This window comes from Triticum aestivum, chromosome 3A, assembly GCF_018294505.1.
Source record: "Triticum aestivum cultivar Chinese Spring chromosome 3A, IWGSC CS RefSeq v2.1, whole genome shotgun sequence".
Lineage (NCBI taxonomy): Eukaryota > Viridiplantae > Streptophyta > Magnoliopsida > Poales > Poaceae > Triticum > Triticum aestivum.
The window spans coordinates 5871003-5895032 of record NC_057800.1 but is presented as its reverse complement, the minus strand read 5'-3'; the positions used below and the strand labels follow the sequence as shown (position 1 = coordinate 5895032).

The 24030-nt window shown below is 45.7% G+C and overlaps 1 long non-coding RNA gene across 1 annotated transcript; it reads left to right on the top strand.

Annotated features, from left to right (window-relative positions):
- The first annotated feature begins 17239 nt into the window (after positions 1-17239).
- On the top strand, positions 17240-20611 carry LOC123057448 (uncharacterized). The gene is made up of 3 exons (XR_006426860.1): positions 17240-17273; positions 19100-19324; positions 20326-20611. It is a non-coding gene; the product is annotated as an uncharacterized lncRNA (long non-coding RNA).
- Positions 20612-24030: the final 3419 nt, after the last annotated feature.

Sequence of the window (24030 nt, the reverse complement as noted above, 5' to 3'; positions counted from 1 at the left end):
CCGCTCTTCAATCGACGTGATGCACGTGACGAAGAACCTTTGCGTGAAACCTGCTAGGTTTCTTGGGCATGTATGGAAAGACAAAAGATACACCTGAGGCACGGGAGGACCTGCAACGTTTGCACGAAAAAGACGGCATGCCTCCGAAGCAGAATGAAGGTCCTTGTCGGTGTCAAAACTGGCAGATCTGGGGTAGGGGGTCCCGAACTATGCGTCAAGGCCGGATGGTAACAGGAGACAAGAGACACGATGTTTTTACCCAGGTTCGGGCCCTCTCGATGGAGGTAATACCCTACTCCTGCTTGATTAATATTGATTATATGGGTAGTACAAGAGTAGATCTACCACGAGATCAAGGAGGCTAAACCCTAGAAGCCAGCCTATGGTATGATTGTTGTATATGGAGTTGATTCTGTCCTACGGACTACAAACCTCAAGTTTATATAGACACCGGATAGGGTTAGGGTTACATAGAGTCGGTTACAACGGTAGGAGATCTTGAATATCCGCATCGCCAAGCTTGCCTTCCACGCCAAGGAAAGTCCCATCCGGACATGGGACGAAGTCTTCAATCTTGTATCTTCATAGTCCAGGAGTCCGGCTGAAGGTATAGTCTGTCTACCCGAACACCCCCTAATCCAGGACTCCCTCAGTAGCCCCTGAACCAGGCTTCAATGACGACGAGTCCGGCGTGCAAATTGTCTTCGGCATTGCAAGGCGGGTTCCTCCTCCAAGTCCTTCATAGAAGATTGTAAACACCAAGAGTAGTGTCCGGCTCTGCAAAATAAGCTTCCACATATTGCCATAGAGAGAATAATATTAACACAAATCAAATCTGCTGACGTATTCCACAGTGCGTCATCACACTACAGCCAAGTCCTTCACTCGAATCGTTTTCACTTTTCCACCTCAGCATGTTTTGTGAGGCGGTTTCCTTGGCACGTCTTGTCAAAGCAGAGATCGTGTACCCCCCCCCTTTTACGGGATTCTCATCAATACGGACGTGGGTAACCCAACCGCGCCACTTATCACGGCTCTTGGGAGGCAAGCGAGTTTTACTGGGCAGGTGGGGACGCACAACCGCATCCGCCCATATAAGGGGACATGAATCCACCTTTTTACCTATGCCTTCTTTCTCCCTTGCCTACCCATCTCTCGCGCACCCGAGCTCCAGCGCCCAAGCCCGCACTTCCCACCTCAACCTTCTCCAGCAATGTCCGGAGCGGGAGGCAAGTGGATGGTCTCCTCCGTCACGGAGGGCAAAGTCAAGAAGCTAAGCTAAGGAAGGCTGGCTATCATGGCCCTGTTAGTGTGATTGGCTGGCCTTTCGGGGGTGCCATGTATCTGGCACAAGCGATCCAGTATTCGGTCCAAACTGGACGGGCCCTGAGTCTTCTTTTTGAATGGCTTTTTCCACTGACCGGATTTATAGCCTTTGAATCCGGCATTGACTGCCGTGTCTTCATTGCTGTCACTGCTAACGCGGCATTTTTGCTTATTCCGACGTGTCCTGCCACTTTTGTCCTTGGTATCCGAATTACCAGGGTTCTTTGATAAGTTGTTACTGCGAGCTAGCCAACTGTCTTCTCCCGCGCAAAAGCGGGTCATGAGTGTCGTGTGGGCTGCCATGGATTTCGGCTTTTCCTGTCCCAGGTGCCGGGCAAGCCACCCGTCGCGGATGTTATGCTTGAAGGCTGCTAGGGCCTCTACGTCCGGATAGTCAACTATCTGGTTTTTCTTTGTTAGGAACCGTGTCCAAAATTGTCTGGCCGATTCCTCTGGCTGCTGAATTATGTGGCTTAAGTCGTCGGCATCTGGTGGTCGCACGTAAGTGCCCTGGAAGTTGTCGAGGAATGCGGCTTCCAGGTCCTCCCACGAACCGATTGAGTCTGCTGGCAAGCTGTCAAGCCAATGCCGGGCTGGTCCTTTAAGTTTGAGCGGGAGGTATTTGATGGCGTGTAGATCATCGCCGCGTGCCATGTGGATGTGAAGGAGATAATCCCGATCCATACCGCCGGATCTGTTGTTGCCATCGTATGATTCGATGTTTACGGGTTTGAAAACCCTCTGGGATTTTATGATCCATTACTTCATTCATCAAGCATAGCGGGTGTGCGGCGCCTCTGTACTGAGCTATATCACGACGCAGCTCAGGAGAGCTATGTCTTTTGTGTTCGGCCTGGCCGGATTTGTAGTATCCGGAGTGAAGATCATTGTCACATGCCGTAGGGCGCCTGCGCGATCCGTAGATCGATCTTGTTTGTCTTGCCTTATCCTCCAATATGTCCCATAGGTCGGGCGCATTTTCCCGTGCCTTAGTTGAGCGGCGTCGGGGCATGGCTTGGGTGGAGGGCCGAGAGGCCTCTCGGTCACGGCCGCGAGGTGGCCGGTCTGCCATGTCATGCGCTGGTGATGTAGGTGCTTCCTCCTTTGATCGGGGTAGCTGCCTGCGCTTAGGGTAACTCTTGGAGGGGCCTTCGAGTTCATACTCTTCGGCCGCAAGGACTTTAGTCCATCTGTTAGCTAGCAAATCTTGGGCAGCTCTAAGCTGTTGTTGCTTTTTCTTGAAGCTGCTTGCCGTGGCTAAAAGCCTGCATTTAAAATGCTCTTGTTCGGCGGGGTCTGATGGTATGACGAATTCGTCGTCATCGAGGCTTGCCTCTTCTTCGGAGGGAGGTGTATAGTTATCGTCCTCGACCTCTCGGTCTGCCACTCTCTCATGAGGGCTGGCTTCTCCATATTCCTGTGCCGAATCTTGCTGAGGTGGGTGTTCTTCGGTGCTATCCGGGGTAGTATTATCTCCCGTGCCGGAATCACCATTTTTGCTTTGGCGAGATTTAGAGCGGCGCTGCTGACGCCGGCGCTTTGGCTGTTTCTTGGGGGCGTCATCCCCCACTGTTCCATCGCCATCTCCATCTTTTGGAGTATCCACCATATATATGTCATATGACGAGGTGGCCTTCCAGCGCCCTACAAGTGCTGGTTCCAGTTCGTCTCCTACATCGTCATCCATGCCGTCGATGTCTTCGGAGCCGAAGTCAAGCATATCGGTTAGATCGTCGACAGTGGCTACAAAGTGGGTGGTGGGTGGGCTTTGAATTTCCTCATCGTCCGTATCCCATCCTCGCTGACCGTAGTCCAACCAGGGCTCTCCCAATAAAGAGGGAGACTTAAGAGAATTCAGGATGTCGCCAAAGGGCGAATGCTGAAAGATGTCTGCAGCGGTGAACTCCATTATCGGATTCGATTGGCAGGGGCGCGGGGGGTTCGGAGTCTGGGGAGGAGTCCGGATCCTCAGAGTCACGGGGCGTGCAGAGTGCGGGGCTGGAGTTCGGCTCGATCGCCTCTGAGATCGCAGCCCCTGAGGCAGCGTCCAACCACTGATCCTCGATCGGCGCAGTAGGAATCAATGGTCGGAACCGGTGCGTGTGCGGCCTCCAAAGCGCTGTTCAGCGGCAGAGCTACATCATGCCCATCGGGCGCACTTGGCTGTGGCTCGAATCCATCGAACATCAAGTCCCCGCGGATGTCGGCCGTGTAGTTTAGGCTTCCAAACCTGACCTGATGGCCAGGGGCGTAGCTTTCAATCTGCTCAAGGTGGCCGAGCAAATTGGCCCGCAGAGCGAAGCCATTGAAGACGAAGATCTGTCCGGGAAGAAAAGTCTCACCCTGGACTGCATCGTTGTTGATGATCAAAGGAGCCATCGGGCCTAAAGGCGATGACACAGTGGAACTCTCAATGAAAGCACCAATGTTGGTGTCAAAACCGGCAGATCTCGGGTAGGGGGTCCCGAACTATGCGTCAAGGCCAGATGGTAACAGGAGACAAGGGACACGATGTTTTTACCCAGGTTCGGGCCCTCTCGATGGAGGTAATACCCTACTCCTGCTTGATTAATATTGATGATATGGGTAGTACAAGAGTAGATCTACCACGAGATCAAGGAGGCTAAACCCTAGAAGCTAGCCTATGGTGTGATTGTTGTATATGGAGTTGATTCTATCCTACGGACTACACCGGATAGGGTTAGCGTTACATAGATTCGGTTATAATGGTAGGAGATCTTGAATATCCAAAACGCCAAGCTTGCCTTCCACGCCAAGGAAAGTCCCATCCGGACACGGGACGAAATTTTCAATCTTGTATCTTCATAGTCCAGGAGTCCGGCTGAAGGTATAGTCCGGCTACCCGAACACCCCCTAATCCAGGACTCCCTCAGTCCTGCCAGCTACGCACTTACGAAAGAAGAGAAAGAAATATTGTTTGAATACCTGCTCAGTATGAAGGTCCCTACTGGCTTCTCGTCGAATATAAAGGGAATAATAAATATGCCAGAGAAAAAGTTCCAGAACCTAAAGTCTCATGACTGCCACGTGATTATGACGCAACTGCTTCCGGTTGCATTGAGGGGGCTTCTATCGGAAAACGTCTGATTAGCCATTGTGAAGCTATGTGCATTCCTCATGCAATCTCTCAGAAGGTGATCGATCCAGAAATCCATACCAAGGCTAAGGAGTGATGTGGCGCAATGTCTTGTTAGTTTCGAGATGGTGTTCCCACCATCCTTCTTCAATATCATGATGCACGTCCTAGTTCATCTAGTCGACGAGATTGTCATTCTGGGCCCGTATTTCTACACAATATGTTCCCCTTTGAGCGGTTCATGGGAGTCCTAAAGAAATATGTCTGTAACCGCGCTAGGCTAGAAGGAAGCATCTCCATGGGCCATCAAACAGAGGATGTCATCGGGTTTTGTGTTCACTTCATTCCTGGCCTTAAGAAGATAAGTCTCCCTAAATCGTGGTATGAGGGGAGACTAACTAGAAAAGGCACTCTTGGAAGTGACTCAGTAATATGCAGGGACGGATATTCTTGGTCTCAAGCACACTACACAGTTCTACAGAACTCTACCTTGGTGACCCCATATGTCGATGAACACAAGAACAGTCTGCGCTCCAAACACCCGGAGTAGTGCGACGACTGGATTACATGTGAACACATCAGGACTTTCAGCAGTTGGTTGGAAGCACGTCTCAAAGGTGACAACACTGTTTGTGATGAGTTGTACTTGTTGTCCAGGGGACCATCTTTGACTGTATTGATTTACAAAGGATACGAGATAAATGGGAATACATTTTACACGATTGACCAAGATCAAAAGAGCACCAACCAAAACAGCGGTGTCCGCTTTGATGCAACAACCGAGAAGGGAATGGACACATATTATGGTTACATAGTTGACATATGGGAACTGGACTACGGACATGATTTTAAGGTCCCTTTGTTTAAGTGCAAATGGGTCAATCTGTCAGGAGGCGGGTACAGGTAGACCCACAGTATGGAATGACAAGAGTTGATCTGAAAAATCTTGGGTACACTGACGAACCGTTCGTCCTAGCCAATAATGTGGCACAGGTTATCTATATGAAGGACATGTCTACCAGACCGAGAAAAAGAAAAGACAAGGAACCGAGTACATCATACGATGAGCCAAAGCGCCACATCACTACTAGGGAAAACCTTATACACAGAACTTTAGCAGTAGCGAGGGTCAAAAAAGCACGCTGGTGCTAAGTAGCAGTAGCGAGCCTGCGAAAACCACGCTGCAGATAAAGTTCTAGCAGTAGCGCGTCTTCCTCTAAACACGTTACTACTAAAATTCCCACGGCTTGGCCGATAGGCTACACATAGTAGTAGCGACCTATAATGAACCGCGCTACCGCTACTTTCTTTGTAGCAGCGCGCTTTAGTCTAAACTCGCTACTGATAGAGGATATAAAATTAAATGGAAAGAAAATAGAAAGGTAATTGAAAATGAAAGAAATAGAATAAGGTGAAAGGAAAAAATCTGAAGAAAACTAAATGAAAAAGGGAAAAAAAGAGAATGGTGTACCAGTAGTGTGTATTCCAGAACGCGCTGGAGCTAACGTAGCAGTAGCACCCTTTTTGGAACGCGCTACTGGTACTTCTGACTTAACCACGCGGTTCGTCCTTCCCCATGGCCACTTCATCCCCCAATTATCCAACTCCACTCTCGCTGCCGCTGTCGCCCCTCGGCCGCCGCGCGCTCTCCGCACACCCTCTATGCCGCCCCCGACCCCAGATTCAACGCCGCCCCGCCCCCGACCTCAACGCTGCCACGGACGCCACCCCCGACCCCAACCTCAACGCCGCCCCGGACGCCGCCCCCCCGACCTCAACGCCGCCCTGGAGCCCCGACCACGACCTCGACGCCGCCTGCCCCTCCCTCGTCGCAGGCACCCGAGGTGAGCACGCCTGCTCCTCCCTCTCCCCTACCTCTGCCTAGGTTTTCTACCTCCATAAAATTAGTTAGGGTGGAAACGAATTGGATGCGGATGCGGCTCAAATGAGTTAGGGTTCATGTAAGGGTGGGAACGAATCAAATTTCTAATATGAATCATAAAACGAGTAAAATTTGACCACTTATTTCACTTTATAGTTGGATAATTGGAATATCCGCTACCACTTTCCACCCCTATAGGTTCATCAAATTAGATGGTAATTAGGGCAGTAGTTCTTAGGTACTAATTAGTTAGTAATAACTAGGTACTAATTAGGTACTAGAATATTTTTATTTATAGTATGTTTATTTTTAGTAAGAACTAGTTGAATTAATAGAACTAGTTAGTAAGAACTTGTTGCTATTTTTTTAGTTAAAGCAATTTTCCCGCATCGACGTGGACGATGCCTATCCCGCATCCTCGTTGTCGAGTCGGCGGAGGACGACACCTGCTTGACCAGATGGGCCATGTCCGGGACTGGGATACGCCGGGGTGGTACTGGGAGGCGCTACCTACTGGGGGCGCAGGTTGGTGAGGAGCCAGCCTGTCGTTGACCCGAACCTTCTTTGGTGGCGGTCGCGTGGGCCAGTGACGGTCCAGAGGCTCGAGGACTCTGCGGAGGTGGTGCGTCATCGTGTCAGTGAGGAGGACGCGCACGTCCGTCGCTACTTATTTGCGTTGGAGCACAGGTTCTCCAATACCTGGCAGGTTCTCCAGGGATCTCACCGGAGCTATGGTCCCGTGATAGTTCCTTCTCTGTGGGTGTCCACCACCCGCACCGATACCCGTCGTGTGCTAGGGTTTTAGTTGTACTAGTGATGTTATATGTATGACACTATTTGGGATGTATTAGTGATAATATTCGACGATGTACGGACGCATGAGATGATTTACTTTTGCTTATTGAATGTATGCTAATTTGAGTCTTATAAGATATTTTGAGATGTATATCTTGTGTTGCTCAATATCCAAGTGGCCGGTCATGTTTGCAGGTTACACCTCCGAGTGGCCTATGTTTTGCCGGAGTTTTGATTCATTTCCGTTCCGGCAAACTTCAGGCGCTCGATATATCCTATTTTAGCAAAGGTCATGCCGCATTTTTCCGTGAATTTTGGCATGACTTTTGCCAGAATATGTAGGAAATATCGAGTGCCCCAAATTTGTGTGTTGAGTATCCTGGTAGTTGTCTTCTATCGATTTTCAATTAGTGTTTTAACTATGAACATAGGAAATGTCTGAGGACAAAAAGGATTTGGGTATTTGCAAATACTGCGAAGACGAGCACGGCCTGTGCGACGGAATCTTCCTAGATGATGATAGGCGCTTCAGCATCAAGCTGGACAAGAACTTCGAAGTGCATTCAGTAAGTCACAACGACAAGTCTTTTTTTGTAATTAAGCATGACATCTGCTTCATTTGCTTCAACTTATTTTTTTTACTATTCTACTAGCGTATCCCCTGCCATGCAAGAGTTTTTGTATTAGATAAGATGGTTTCAGTCATACTATGGAGGTAAAGAAAGTTTATTTGAAGACCGAGCATGGTTATATTTTCCACGCAAAATTATACAATTCAGACGACTACACCTATTTTGGATGCAAAACATGGTGAGCACTATGCAAGACTTATGCATTTCAGCCTGATATGGTTATCACCTTTGATATTCGTCCGAAAGATGATATTGAAGGTAATACCGACATCTGGGTCGATGTGCAGACGCCTCCAGTTACACCAAAATGTAAGTTTCTCAACCATATTTATGTCTTTGATATTGTTTATTCAAAAATATTGACAACTAATTTGTATTGTCACCTTATTTCGGTGCAAGAAAACATGTCCAGCGCTTGGTAGACCGGACCTACTACTGTCCCGGGGCTGAACTAAACTGCGAGGAGCTAAGTCTTTATATTTCATGGCTTGAGGATCTTGATATTGTCAAGACAAATTTTCTTCCTGGACTTAGAAATCTTAGTACTGAAAACGTGCGACCAATAGTGTTCGTCATGAACTACGGTCACATCTATTTAGGAAGGATGGTAAGATTTTTACTATTTGTCCTCAGTTCATCTTTTCCATACATTATTTGTGAAGCTAAACTTCATTGCTAAGTATGTGACCATATGATGTTCTTCAACAGGGACTCCCGATGAATGTTGTGCCTTATGGGATCGAGACTAAAGGTACCATGAGTATTATTAGCTTATGGCAAAGATATCCTACATGTTACTTTAGTGCATTCAAGATCAGTGATGAATGCTTAATAGTGCAAGACTGGACCAGATATGTGATGGGGGAGCGCAGACAAGTACTAGGGGGCAGCAAACAGATGTGCTACCCAAAATTAGGAGACAGGTTCATCTGCATGCTCCAACTTGATCAAGGAGGAGAGCTACACATGTTTTATGTTGTTTTACCTAAGAGAGAGGAGCAGGAGTGATTAGCTAGAAATGAGTTTGAGGATGATGATGTGCTACACTATTACTATGATGATAAAATAGCTAGTGTTGGTGGTAATGACTTATGATTATTATTAGCTAGTGTTAGTGGTGATTAAATAAATATTGTTGGTGGTAATGATTATGATGATGATTAAATAGCTTGTGCTGGCGGATTAGATTCAAGTGGAGGCAACATGTGGTGCACATCGAAAGTACTACTAGTCCAAACTAGATCAAGTTTGGATTAGTAGTATACTTTTGACATGCACCACATATTGACTCCACTTGAACCTAATCCACCTTCATTTGACACACTGTTATGGACATAATGATGTAAACCTCATAACTGGTATTGTACCAATATTTGTACGATGGCGCATAAATACACTAAAAAAAACAATACTAGTAGCGATGGAAATAAAACACGTTGCCAGTAGATACATTAGCAACAGTGTGGGAGTGAACAAGCGCTGCAGCTATTTGTCCTAGCAGTAGCGCGTGCGGCACGCGTTACTGCTAAGCAATAGCTGTAGCGCCTTATTAGTAGCACGCCTACCCGCGCTACTAGTGAGCACAAAACCAGCGCTACTGCTAGGGTTTTCCCTAGTAGTGCATAGTTCTTTCAGGAAAAAGGGACATCCAGGGAGTGGAGGGCAAGACAGACATGTCTGAAGATTATGAAAAGTTTCATGAAATTCCTCCCTTCAATGTCAAGGCTGACCCAAGCATCCTGATAAATGATGAAGATTATCCATGGTTACGGCGCAATAAGCAAATGACATAAGTGAAGAAAAAGTGAAGACTTTCTCCCGCAACTATTATGATGATACCATGCCAACTTTGTAACACACGAGTATGCTATGCCAACTTTTTCAGAGTTCATTTGAAAACTATGAATTTAGGTCGAATTTTCTCTATAGGTGCATCTATGTTCATTTTTTAGTAAAGTTAATCACAAACTTGTGATTCACACAAATTTCAAAGATTTCAAATTTTAACTATTCAAATTTGAAAACTAATGGCACTAAAAGAAAGTTTATAATTTTTCTAAAACTAATGGCACTAACAGAAAGTTTATAATTTTCCCGACCTAAAAGCAAAAAGAATTAAAAAATAAAGCAAAAAACAAAAGAAAATAAATAATCCAGAAAGCAAAACAAAAAACTAATGGCACTAACAGAAAGTTTATAATTTTTGTGACCTAACGGAAAAAAGAAATCAGAAAAAAAACTATAAGTATTTAGTTCTAAGTAGAAATGAAAAAAAGAAATAGAAAAAAAGAAAAAAATGCCTATAATATTTGTTATGACTAACTAAAATTACCAAATTGAGTATAATGATAAAACACGGTAATATTAAATAGCAGGAAAAAGAATGACTCAAAAATCAATTTTTATAGTAAAGTTATTCATAAACTAATGACTCCAAAACAAAAGAAAGTTTATAATTTTTCTAAAACTAAAACAAAAAGAATTTAAAAATAAAGCAAAAAACAAATGAAAATAGATAATGCAGAAAACAAAACAAAAAAACTAGAAAAAAGTAAAAATAGTGCCACCTACTGGGCCCCCACGGCCTGAATACGACTAGAAACCCTACCATGGGCCAGGATTCAGGCCCGCAGGAGGCCCGGTAGGCCCACAGGCACATAGTGACAGATTAGGCCCGAAAGCCTGCAGTTGAGAGGAGCTCGAGATGGTGGGCGCAGCAGCGCTTATAAACCACTCCCGAGCCCTCTCAACTAGCGAGGTGGGACTAAACTTTTGGGCGCGGGGCAACAGAAGGCCTTTGGTCCCGGTTGGTGGGACGAACCGGGACCAAAGAGGGGCATTGGTCCCGGTTCGTTGCACAAACAGGGACCAATGCCCACCTTTAGTCCCGGTTGGTGCCACCAACCGGGACCAAAGGCCGCCGCTTCCCGCCCTTTGGGCTGCTGAAAAGAGGCCTTTGGTCCCGGTTGCTGGCACCAACCGGGACTAAAGGGGGCATTGGTCCTGGTTTGTGCCACGAACCGGGACCAAAGCCGTTGCTATATAAGCAACACTTGGGAATTTTTCACAGTTTCCCTCGCCAGTTGCCCCCAACGACGCCGACCTCATCGATGCCGCCAGGCTGCCCCGACGACGTCCGCCGCCCCTGCCGTCGCCCCCGACCGCGCCGTCGCCGTCGCCCGTGCCTCGCCGTCGTCGTCTCCGTCGCCGTCGCCGACGTCGTCCCCGAGCCCGCGCACCCTGCCCTCGCCCCGAGCGCGCGCGCCTTTGCCGTCCCCGAGCCTTCCTCTTCACCGACACCACCTCGCGGTGAGCGCCGCCCCGTTTCCCTGCTCCTCCCCCTATACTGGCCGCCGCCACCGCAGCGTGCTGCCATCGCACCGCCGCCCCTGCCCTTCGCTGCCGCCTCACGCTGCCCCTGCCCTGCGCGGCCGCCGCGCGCCGCCCCTGCCCTTCGCTGCCGCCCCTTCCCTTCATTTTGTTAGTTTAATTTTTTTTCATATGTGTATGTATATTGTATATGTGTATGTATAATGTATATGTGTATGTGTATGTATATGTGTATGTATAATGTATATGTGTATGTATATGTGTATGTATAATGTTCATATATATAATGTATAATGTTCATATGTGGTTAGTTTAATTTTTTTTGTTCATAGAAATTTTGTTCATATATATATATATATAAAGTTTTTTGTTCATAGAAAGTTTTTTGTTCATATATAGAAAGTTAGAAGAAAATTTAGAATATGCTAAAATTTAGAAGAAAAAGAAGGATAGGAAAGAAGAAAATAAGAAGGGGAAGAAAGAAGAAGAGGAGAGGAAGAAGAGGAGAAATAAATAAGAAGAGGAAAAAAGAAGAAAAAGAAGAGGAGAAGAAGAAAGGAATAGAGGAGGAGAAGAAAAAATAGAAATTTCTATTTTTTCTTCTTCTCCTCTTTTTTTTCTTCTTTTTTTTCTTCAATCTTCTCCTCTATTCCTTTCTTCTGTCATCGTCGATATACCCCTCCCGATAACTTCAACACGAGGGGGGTGGTCGATATACCCCTCGGATAACTTCGACATGAGGGGCGGTCGATATATAGACCCCCTCTTGACTGTGATAAGTTATACCGTGGGAGCACCCCCCGACCCACTCGCTCGACCAAAACTCTCGAGGACACCCAAACCCTTTAAAAAACGATGTCGGTCTCCTACCCCCTCCCGCCGTACCCCTACCCGGCAAACTCTCTCGAGGCCACCCCAAACTCTTGAAGCATTGTCGAGGCCACCCCAAACCCTAGAGAAGCAGCGTCGAGGCCACTAATTAATATATATGATTCCTTACTATGATTAGCTACCTAGTTCTACGTTTGCCACTAATATATCCATCTGTCATGTTTGAATAATAATTGCCATGTTGTAAATATTTGTAGAAACTATGGACACCGCCCGAGACGAAGCAAAAGAAGCGTTGTTGAGGGACATAATCGCAATGGGAAGTGATGCCGTCTGCTCGTTGTTTCTCAACGACACCGATGGTCTGGAAGGAGAGGGTGAAGAAGCTGGCTCCGGTGACCTAATGCCGGTGCAAGAAGGAGAACGTGAGGACGGCTCCGGTGACCCAATGCCAGTGCAAGAAGGAGACCGTGATGACGGCTCCGGTGACCAAACCGAGTCCGGCCGGGTATATATATTAGTTAAGCCTGTGTTGACTAGCTAATTGATGCATTCATTGTTTTGGTATGTACACATATTAATTAAGTCTTTGTTCTTTTTTCTAGCCCTCCGGATCGAGCACAACTGTGGTAAAGAGAAGAGGCCCGAAGGAAAAGTTGAGCTCGGATGAAAGGTTTGAGATCATAGCAATCGCGCCCGACGGCCAACCGATTGAACCCATCCGAACAAATAACGCATTTGTTGCTCAGTGCGGGGTTCTGGTTAGGGACAAGATCCCGATCAGCGTCCAGCAATGGTTAAAGCCGGCTACAGAAGACCCTGAGGTGTCTTACGTCAATGATATGCAGAAAAATGATCTTTGGACTGAGCTGAAGTCAAATTTCACCCTACCGCCAGATGATGATCCGAAGAAGCCAGTTAAAGAGCAATTAATCAAGTATTTTGCTCTTAAGAGGATGGTAGACCTATTCAGGAGGTGGAAGAAAGAGCTGAATAGGTTTGTCGATAAAAAAGAGACACCAGAATTCAAGGGCAGATATGAGAAGATCAGAGATCACTGGCCCGCATTTGTGTCCCACAAGACATCGGAAAAGAGTAAGAAGATGTCGGAGACAAACAAGAAAAATGCTGCAAAGAAGACGCTTCACCATCGCACGGGTTCAGGTGGCTACCTCGTAGCCCGGCCTACATGGGCCAAGGCTGAGAATGATCTGGTTGAAAAAGGGATCGAACCAGAGACAATGAACTGGCCAGACCGTTGCCGGACTTGGTTCTTCGGGGCTGGCGGAACCTTGGACCCTGTATCAGGGAAGTGCATTTGGACGGACGATCAATTGGATATACCAGTCAAGAGGCTTCAGCAGTATATCGAAGCAGCACAGCAAGGGACGTTCGTTCCAGACAGAGAGAAGGACGAGCTCACAATGGCCCTCGGGAATCCTGAGCACCCTCGGCGGACACGAGGCATGCTAGGCTCCATTCCGTGGAAGGCTGGGTTTCCGGACGCAGGCGGTTACAAATGCCAGGAGAGGAGGAAGAAAGTGCAGTAGTCCGAACTGCTGGCGCTTAAAGCAAGGGTACTCGGGATAGAGGAACGAGAAGCAAATCGCAGCAAACGAACTGTTGAAGCTTCCCCCGAAGCTACCCCGCCATCTCAGCGGAGCAGCAGCGTTGTTTCCACCGAGATGCTTCAACCGGAGCATGTCTTGACGGCTCCTACTAGCTATCCCGTGGATGCCACCTTATGACGCAATGGATTAATATGAAGGTCAAGGCGGTTGTTGGCTCTGTTTATCCTTCTGAACCCGGCGCAACTTTTCACTGTCGGCCGATTCCAGAAGGATATGCTAGGGTGATGGTGGATGAAATAATGGAGGGATTTGAGGAGCTCCCGCTTGACCACCCTACCGGTGAAGGGGAGACTCGGCTGGGTTCTGCTCTGAAGACTCCATGCCTATTGCGGAAGGATCTCATCAACCTTCAAAACTGGACGCTTCCGCCTCCTCCTCCTCCTCCTCCGGCGAGTCAGGGCACTCCGCCTCCTCCACCGCCTCCACCTCCGGCGAGTGACGATCAGGGCACTCGGCCGGCTCCTTCTCCGGCGCGTGGCGGCACTCCGCCTCCTTCTCCGCCTGCGCCTGCACGCCCGAGCAGCCAGCCTCCTCCTTCTCCGCCTCGTTAGCAAGGGCAGAAGAGACCCGCCGCCGCTCCAGCAGCTGCTCCGACGCGTCATAGTCCTTCTCCTCCGCCTCGTAAGGAAGTAAAGAAGACAGCCGCTCCGTCTGCTCGGCGACGTCTAGCAGTACAGCCAGAGGCAGGAAGACATACAGATTCGGTCCTTCTCTGAAGACTCTAGAGAAGTTACCATATGAGATGAGCCCGAAGGAGAACGCGAAGATCGCGCGAACCGAAGCGAAGGAATGGTTTGAAGGGTTGAAAGCACAGAGACATCCACCTCCGGAGGAGAAGGTAGATCCGGTGAAAGCAAAGCGCACTCTGGCTGCCGTGGCAAAACCACCCAAGTCTCCGCCGAAAGGCAACTATGAGCGCATTATTGCAAAGACATGGGCCGAAGCGGAGCGGTCGGGAAGTACAGTCAGTGATCAAAGGATGAAAGAATGACGAGCAGCTGGGAAACAAATTGCCCAGCTCGGCGAACAAGGGAATGAATCGTGCCCCCCGCTCAAGGTGCCTAGTGACATCGTCGATCAGAGGATGGTGCCCGGTTATAGAAATCTTGGAGATTACCTGCCCAACGATGTACATTTTGATTTCATGGACGTGCAGATACACAGATACGAGTACGGGAAGCCTCTCGTCAAACATGAAAGATCTCTATCAACGATGATGCGAAGATTGCATGATTGGTACTTGAAAATCTATAGAGAGTCTGGGGGGAGGAGTACTTTGTATGTGAGAATTAAACCGGAGCATGACCTCGTTGGAATTGATCTGTTGCCTATTCCATTTGAGGAGTTCTATCCGTTTTTCAATCAATTGGCCCTCGATAAAGCAACGGTCACCTGCTACTGTCTGTAAGTACTACTACTTCTGTCATTAAGTCTCTCTATATAGCTAAGCTCCATTGCATGTATTTATAATTATCCTCACTATATTATGCAGATTGAAGATTGCCGAATTGAAGAAAAGACAAATCGGTGATATTGGGTTCGTTAACACATATCTCATAGACGCAACTGAGGTTGAACATCGTGCCGCAGATACCGAGGACAACATGCTATGATCATTCAAAATAAATGAAAACAAAGATATAATACTCTTTCCTTACAACTTCAAGTGAGTGTTACTGTCTTGTGCATATTCAGTTTCCCTTATATATTAGTCGAGGTTATAGTAATGTAATTGATGAGTTATGCATGCGTGCGCAGGTACCACTATATTCTCCTAGAGATTAGGCTTCAGCAGGGAGTAGTAACTGTCTTGGACTCTAAACGAAAAGATCCCCAGGAGTATGCGGACATGACTTTGTTCATTTCCTGATATCAAGTAATTGTTTTCTTTTGTCTGGCAGGGTTTGGAGAAAATTCACCAAAAAATCTCCGGGACTGCCGAAGATGCTGCAATTTAGATACCCGAAAGTAAGTACTATAGTAGCATGTTCCACGCGTCTCCTAGCTATTGATTCAAGCGCTAGTTTCATCAATACCATTTGGAATTCTTGCCTATCAGTTTCATTGACCTTTATTTCTTGTAAAGTGGTTGTGGCAGGAACAAGGGAATGATTTCCGTGGATACTACGTTTGCGAGTCCATCCACCACACGACCTGTGAGCGGGGCGGGTACTCTGACGAACAATATGAAGTGCGTAAGAAATAATATTCACAATTTTAGTTTATTACCATCATTTGTGTTGAGTTTCATTCATTCATATATATATATATATATGTATTGACCCCCTTCTTCAAATTAGATGTTTCGGCAGCGGGATGAACTCCTAGCACCAGATCGCATGCGAGCAATTCAAGAAGAATTGGCGGCATTCTTTCTTGACCACGTGATCGTTGAAGACGGAGAATACTATGTGGACCATGCGTCCCTAATTTAGGAGATTATATTGGTAAGAGATAATTATTGTATATATGTAGCAGGTAGTGTCGGATAGATATACGAGAACTTGTTGTTCGACCAATCTCTCCGAGAAGGAGAGGTGGTCGATATCACTTCTCTCTGTATGCATATATGTTCATGACGATCTTCTGTTTCCTTCGTTTGCTCACTAGCTAGCTAGCGTGTCTAGTCCTCTCTATACGTATGTATAGTACGTAGCGTCGACCAAGCACGGACATAAGAGAGGACACTTCTCTCTATTAATTAGCTATCTAACACAATATATGAAATATCTAAATTTACCCCCCAAAACCCCCAACCCCCCCTTTCAAAAAAAACCAAAACCCTAGCCACAGAAATGCTGACGCGTGGAGGTTTATTGGTCCCAGTTTGTGCCACCAACCGGGACCAAAGGCCCTCCTGCCTGGGCTCACCACGCAGGCCACGTGGAGGCCCATCTGTCCTGGTTCTGGTTAGAACCGGGACTAAAGGGTCAGGGCATTAGTAACGACCCTTTAGTCCCGGTTCAGGAACCGGGACAAAAGGCCCTTACGAACCGGGACAATAGGCCCGTTTTCTACTAGTGGACCTCCACCACGCGCGCTGGCATTTGTCCATCTCCGGCCATGGTGACCGCGGATCTCCGACCATGATGGGTACGTCTGTATCCCCCCTCTCTCACCCTTCCTGCCTGCCTCGACGCCTTAATGTTTCGGTGTCATCTCTGTTCGTCACAACTCCTTCATGCGGTGCACGTATTGGTGGATCTAGCACGCGCGAGGTAGTGGATCTAGGTTGCGAGATTAGGGGTAACAACGGGGGTTGCGTAGTTGCGAGCTGGATTCGTTTATTTGGCGCATTTTCCCTCTTTGTTAATTGACGAGTGGTGGAGCAATTAAGAGATTTTTCTGTTCCAGACCTCACTGATATATTGGGACCTTGTTTAGTATTCATTGATGATCATAGTTTCAACTTTAAGCCAAGCAGATGATTTCCTCATGTAGCATCAATGAATACATGAGGAATTGCTGTGTCTCCTGGCAAGTTGTGTTAATTTCGTAGGGGTGTATAGTGACATTATTTTGATCTTGCTAATGCAGGGTAAGGAGTTGAAAGGCGCAGGTGGTTAGGCCTGCAATGAGTGCGCCCTCCTGGTCTGCCGCCCTTGCTATGAGTATGAACGTGAGGATGGCGTACAACAAGGAGTTGACGGCCTACTCAAGCGCCAAGGGAAGGCGATAAGCTGGCAGTGCCACCAAGAGCCCAACACGAACCTTAAAGATTGAGTCCTACCTGTAATTCACGGATAAGGGTATTGATTAAGCTACTCCTGCCCTTCTGATTGATTAAAACGGCTGTTGATGCTTGTGCTAGCTTGCCAGGCCCTTCTGGTTAAGTTACTCCTTAACCTTAGTGCTTCAACCTCTAAGATCTACTAGTTTGCTTGCTGAAATGAATGCAGGCATTTCAATTCCTTATGTTTCTACTCCGGGTTTTAGTCATAGAGCAAGGAATTCAGTATAAATTTAGGTGTACTTCAAGGGGTTGTCGTATGTCCAACACCAATTTCTGAAATGAATGTGGGTATTCCCTATCATAGTACTCCGGGTTTTAGTCAATTGCCTGTTTACAGTGTTGTTTTCTTTTGAGATATTACCCCGCTGCAGAAAATTCAGAGAAAGAAAGTTAAAATTCAGAGTAGAACTTCATGAATGTACTGCTCTCATAAATTCACTTTAAGATTGGTGTTCTAGGCCAAGTTATTTAGCCAATTTGATGTTGTTCAGAATTTCTGAATGTACTCCGAGCATGCAAGCTAATTTACCTCGAGCATATTGTTTTCATCAGACTAGTGTACCTTGAGCATGCAAAGTAAACACATGCTACTCCACTTGTCTATTTGTACAGAAACTTTTGTTTAAATAAACCGAGCAAATAATCCAAATGGTGCGAACACATTCTGTTATGAAATTTGTCTACTCCACTTGTTTGACTGTATTGAAACCATTGTTTGCATGTTTCTAAAATACAGAGAAGAACACCCTGTGTTCTGGTAAAATATTTGTTGGCTATGATATGAAATTCCATGATGTGTGTGTTGTTTCAGTTTCTGTAGCTACAACAAAGTCCCAGTTTACTCTGTACTTGCTGCTGATGATTGCTGGCTAAATTTACAGTTGAAATAACAGTAGCCAAGGAGTAGATACAAGACGTATTTACCGTATTTTGCATCGAATGTTCAAAATCAGTTTTGTTCTTGTTCTGCGAGTCAAATTGCATAAGATGGGAGTATCACAACATGCATATACTGAAGATGGGAGTATCACAACCTGAATGTGCAGCTTATGTAGTTTCTGTATTTTTTTAACTCCACTTGTCTATTTGTACAGAAACTTCTGTTTAAATAAACCAAGCACATAAACCAAACGGTGCGAACACATTCTGTTCTGAAATTTGTCTACTCCACTTGTTTGTTTGTACTGAAACCTTTGTTTGCATGTTTCTAAAATACGGAGAAGAACACCCTGTGTTCCGGTAAAATATTTGTTGGCTATGATATGAAATTCCATGATGTGTGTGTTGTTTCAGTTTCTGTAGCTACAACAAAGTCCCAGTTTACTCTGTACTTGCTGCTGATGATTGCTAGCAAAATTTACAGTGGCGGTGTCGAGGAGGAGAGCAGCGGGCTGGAGCAGCCGCCGCTGGTTTTCTTACTGTTTTTTTTAAATGTCACAACTTACTATGCCGCTACCTAGTAAAAACCAACTTTGTTAGTACCCAGTAAAAACGAACCTGCTTTGCCACTAGCAAATAATGCACCATCTTGAATTGCAATTGATCCAATTCCCCTAGTTGCCAGAAATCAAAGCTTATGGCGGTGACCTACTGTTTGAGAGCAGCAGGGGCTTTGTCCTGGTTTACTGGCCTAAATTTTGTTAACACATTGGTACTACTACTAGTGGTATTGTTGGCATGATAAATGTCCCGAATCTTGTTGTTTATGATTGGGAGCACAGTCGTACTGTTACAACATGTTGTTGATTTTTTATATAGAGTCAGATGCTGTTGATTTTAGTACTAGTCAGACCTAAAATATTATTACCGTTTAAAGTGACCGTTTCTCCTTTTGTATGTTAGTTGGTTGTGCCCCTCTGCTGGAGGATCTCAGTCCAACTACTCTGGATGCATCTATGACATGGTGGACAAGGCAGTAGAAGCATGTGACATGGCAGCCAAGGGAGTTGTTTTGTGGGATGAAGTGTTGGTAAAGACAACAAGCCCCAAGGATCTGCATATGCGTTGCAAGTAACTCTGCCGCAACCGCGGCCGGCTGTGCTTCTTCCTTGGCTACAAACCACCTAGGTGAGCTCTATCCCTCTCTGTGGTGCTTCTGGTGGCCTTGTACTGGTGATTGTGGTGTTGTGCTCTGACCAGTGGCATGATTTACGCACTATGGCAATTTTAGGTTTAGGGAAAATATGCACTGTTGCTCCTGATCAAACCAATTGGCCAATATCCAGTTATCCTGCTATGTGTATGGATTTGTTTATGTGGATTTGGTCTAATCTATGTCCTCCTATTGATCTACTGGTCCGTGTGCGTGTGTGTGTGTGTGTGTATGTGTGTGTGGAGTAAAGTTGTGGTTTGTGCTTCTCCTTTGTAACATGATGAAACAAGCACCTGTAGCGTCTGAGTTAGTGGGTGTTTGTCTACATGGTAAAGCTTCTTTGCCATGTATTTCATAAGGATGTGAACAATCTACTACATGCTCACAAAGCTATTGACTTAAATTTTTTGTTTCTTTGCTGTCAATGTTCGCCAAGCTATTTAAACGACGATGACAAAAGGAAATCATGAATACTCATATAGAAACTATATGGTAATAACTATACACGTTATCATTGAGTTTGCTGTGTGTTTATAGAATGACATGGTTAGCTAATTAAGCCCTGTCCGTGTATCTTTTAGAATTTGCTTCATTGGTAGCACATTCAGATATATTAATTAATTTTGTGCATGTTGGAGAATTTAGACGATGATAACAAACCGTAATCACGAATACTTGTATAGAAACTTGCACGACCATCTTGTTTAATTTTGTGATATTCCTCCATACTAGGAATTAATCAGCTGAACTGTTATTCAGCTTTCATTGGCAGTTTTAATTTCACTGAAATCATCTTTTCTTTTCTATGCTCATGTTCAAGCCTGGTAGTATATTTTTTTCCAAATGGTCTGTTTACTTGATTTATCTGTTGTTTGATTTTGCTCCATCAGCTTTCCTGATGTCCCCGTACATATATATGTTGGTTGTAATCTTCTTGAAGAATGCAAGTACTTGATATTCCATTCTGTTCTTGTAGGTGAATGGAACTCCGTTGAGGACTTCTACCCATGTTGAAGAGCAGCTAGCTTTTGTACTGGTAGAGCGGTCTATTTGTAGATCCCATTATTTATGATTGTGTGGATCTGGGTGAAGTTTGAAGTTCCTGGGTATGCAAGATTCGATGGTTAAACTGGTTGATGTGATGTGAATGATTGTATGAAAACTGGTTGTTGTGATGTGAATGAGTGTATGTAGTTTCACGTGTTCTGTTCTGTATAGCATATTATAATAAACTTATTTTAGCTATTATTTGAAGATTTTCATATGCTTTCTCTCTTCTGTCTGTTTGATATATACATATATATTGCTTATTAATAAGTCATGAAAAATCTGACATTTGGGACCCATCTGTAAACTGGAGCTGGGAACAAAAGTTGGAAATAAAAAATAAATTGACTGCAAAATGTTGTGCGCTAGAAAATAAAAAGGCCAAATTGTAGGCCAGGCCCATGTAGCTTACTGAAATTAACATAAAATACATATATTAAAAGGGCTTGCCTAAAAAATAATACATGGGCTGAATTACTGGGTCAGACCCATGTAGCTAATAAAAACACAGGAAAAAAACACATTAAAAAGCCGAATTGTTGGGGTAGGCTCATGTAGAAAACTGAATTGGACCGGGCTGAATCTTATGCCACATCAGATTGCCACGTCGGATGCCTACGTGGCTTGGGGAGGCTGCTAGTGACAAAACAAAACAATAGGCATATTTTGGTCGTAAATGTCCACGACCTTCTCATAGAGAAGGTCGTTAATTTCAGTTTACGACCGCCAGCTTTTGACCTTCTGTTTTTGGTCAAAAAAGGTCGGAAATGAAAAACAATGACCTTTCATTGACCAATAGTCAAGGTCACAAGTTGACATATTTCTTGTAGTGGTAGTATATCTGCATTGGTAATGAGGCGCTTCAAGAACTCTAGCATGTTATTCTCTATTTCTTGTTTATAATGTTCATATGACCATGTCTCTTCATTAATGGTATTTGGGTCAATGAACCCAATGCCATAGCGTCCAGCTTTTCTCATTTCGGACATCTTCATCCTGCATAATACCACAGAAAAGAATATATAGTAAGGATAATTACATGTAATGATCAACGAGAGCACTACAGCTAGCTTGAGACTTAAATTACAGAAATAAATCACTTACAGACAATAGCAACTGACGATAGATTTGTCGAGTGCGTCATAATTGAATAACTGAAACAGTTCTGTATACTCAATAGACAGAGCTAGCATATGGAATTATCCTCTTCCTTGACTTTCACCATGAGGAACTGTAGATTGTGGGTCTTGCAAATTTTCATGTACCATTGATGCAATTCATACATTCTCATAGGGAGGTTCTTGACCTCCTCGGGCTTGATCAAAGGTTCACCACGGACATATTTTCGTTTTATTTCCTCCTCTCTAAGTGGAGACATGTGCTCGATCTCAAGGAGTTGTCCAACAGTCATACCGATCATTTCAGCCTGCATTATATGCTCCTCGGTTATTACCAGATTGCCCAGCTGGGGAACGTTAACGGTTTGCCCACATATATATAGGGCGCCGGTACTCTTATGTGTTGTTGGCATAACAAGCGGGGGTATCGATTGCGTCCCCTGTTCTCCCAGCTGGGGAACGGTTTTCTGCATTTTTTGCCAGCTGCTTGGCTCGAGCTTGAGCTCGACTCCTTCTGTACTCGTGCTCAATGTGCCTTCCTGATTTGGCGCTCATAGTCTGAGTCAACAGGCTTGGGAGCTGGTGGTCTCGCCATACGAATAAAGTGGCAATCTTTTCCTCTGGCACTTTCTCCCTTGGCGGCGGTGCCGGTTTCGGTCCAAAATGGGCGTCCACTAGGGCCTTCACTATGGCTACGTTTTGCTCCTCGGTCATGTCGTAAGGCCTCTGAGGAAGAGGAGCGAGGCTTGGACCATATTTATATCGCTTGACTCCGCCTATACCTCCTGTACTACCTCGACTCGTAGCGCTACGCATCATAGCTGCGGCGTCTCTCTTCCCCGATTGCTGAGGCGGCGGAGACGGCTGACGTGGCTGAGTTGGAGCAGGAGGAGGGGCCTAACGATGTGCCGGACTTGAAGCATGAGGATTGGCCTCACGCGGTGTCGGACTTGAAGCAGGAGGAGTGGCCTCATGCTGTGCCGGACTTGAAGCAGGAGGAGTGGCCACCTGCTATGCTGGAGTTGGAGGAGGAGTGGCCTCACATCGAGGAGGAGTCGGATGACGACGCGGTGTCGGTGGCCTTCGAAAGATGATGCAATCCTTTCTCCATAGGATGATATGATGTATGGCCTCTCCCAGTGTGTGCTCCTGGTGATGCCCAGGAATGTCAAGCTCTAGCCCCGAATATTGGTCCACCACCTCATCAACCATGACACGAGCATAGCCGGCTGGAATCGGGTTGCAATGGAAGGTTGCTTCGGGGGGATTTGTATAAGCAACGGCGTCTGCCACCTTCATGGATATGTTCTTCATTTTGAAGTGTGGCGGGCGACGGGGACGGGACGGGGCGGCGACGGGGGCGTCGACAAGGGGTGGCGATGGGGGCGGCGGGCGACGGGGCAGAGGAGAAGAAGCAGATAAAAACTGACGAAATTTGTAAGTGCCACTTATGTAGGATGGGCCTTTAGTACCGGTTGGAGCCACCAACCGGTACTAAAGGTCAATTTTGGCCAGGCCAAGCGGCGGGAAGGGTAGCCCTTTAGTACCGGGTGGTGACCTTTAATACCGGTTGGTGGCTCCAACCGGTACTAAAGACCCTACCTTTAGTACCAGGTGGAGCGACGACCCGGTACTAAAGGGGGTGCGCTGCCAGGCGAGGGGCGCAAAGTTTAGTCCCAACTCGCCGGGCAAAGGGCAGCCGCACTGGTTTATAAACCCAGCTGCGGCTGCTCCTTCGAACTCCTCTATATAGCAGGCTTCTGGGCCTAACTATGGCGCGCTGTCCTGTGAGCCTGCTGGCCCTTCTGGGCCTGAATTTGCACACCCGAGGTCTGGCAGGCCCACTGGGCAGTGCCCCAACAAATTTTTATATAGTTTTTTTCTTTTCTGCATTATTTATTTTCTTCTATTTATTTTTGAGTAATTTTTTATATAGTTTTTTTCTTTTCTGCTTTATTTATTTTCTTCTGTTTATTTCTGAGGAGTTTTTTATATAGTTTTTTTTCTTTTCTACTTTATTTATTTTCTTTATTTATTTCTGAGTAGTTTTTATATAGTTTTTCTTTTCTTCTATTTATTTCTGAGTAGTTTTTTTATATAGTTTTTTTCTTTTCTGCTTTATTTATTTTCTTCTATTTATTTCTGAGTAATTTTTTAGATAGTTTTTTTCTTTTCTGCTTTATTTATTTTCTTCTATTTATTCTGAGTAATTTTTTTATATAGTTTTTTTCTTTTCTGCAGTTGTAATAAGTTACTAAAATTTTGAATTGCCGGTGTAACAGATGAGTTTTCGTCCGAAACCCTGATACTTTGAAAGAGATTGTGCAGTTTGTACACGAAGTGCATCCTGTTTTTGCCGTGACCCTCTCTACTTTTTTGCACATGCTATGCGGGCGAAATGATGATACCATGCCAAGTTTCAACCTTTTCTGAGTTCATTTGTAGTGCTTTTCAATTTCAGGGCCATTTAGCTCAAAACAAATCAGTAAATGCATTAAAAATAGCAAATTATGTCA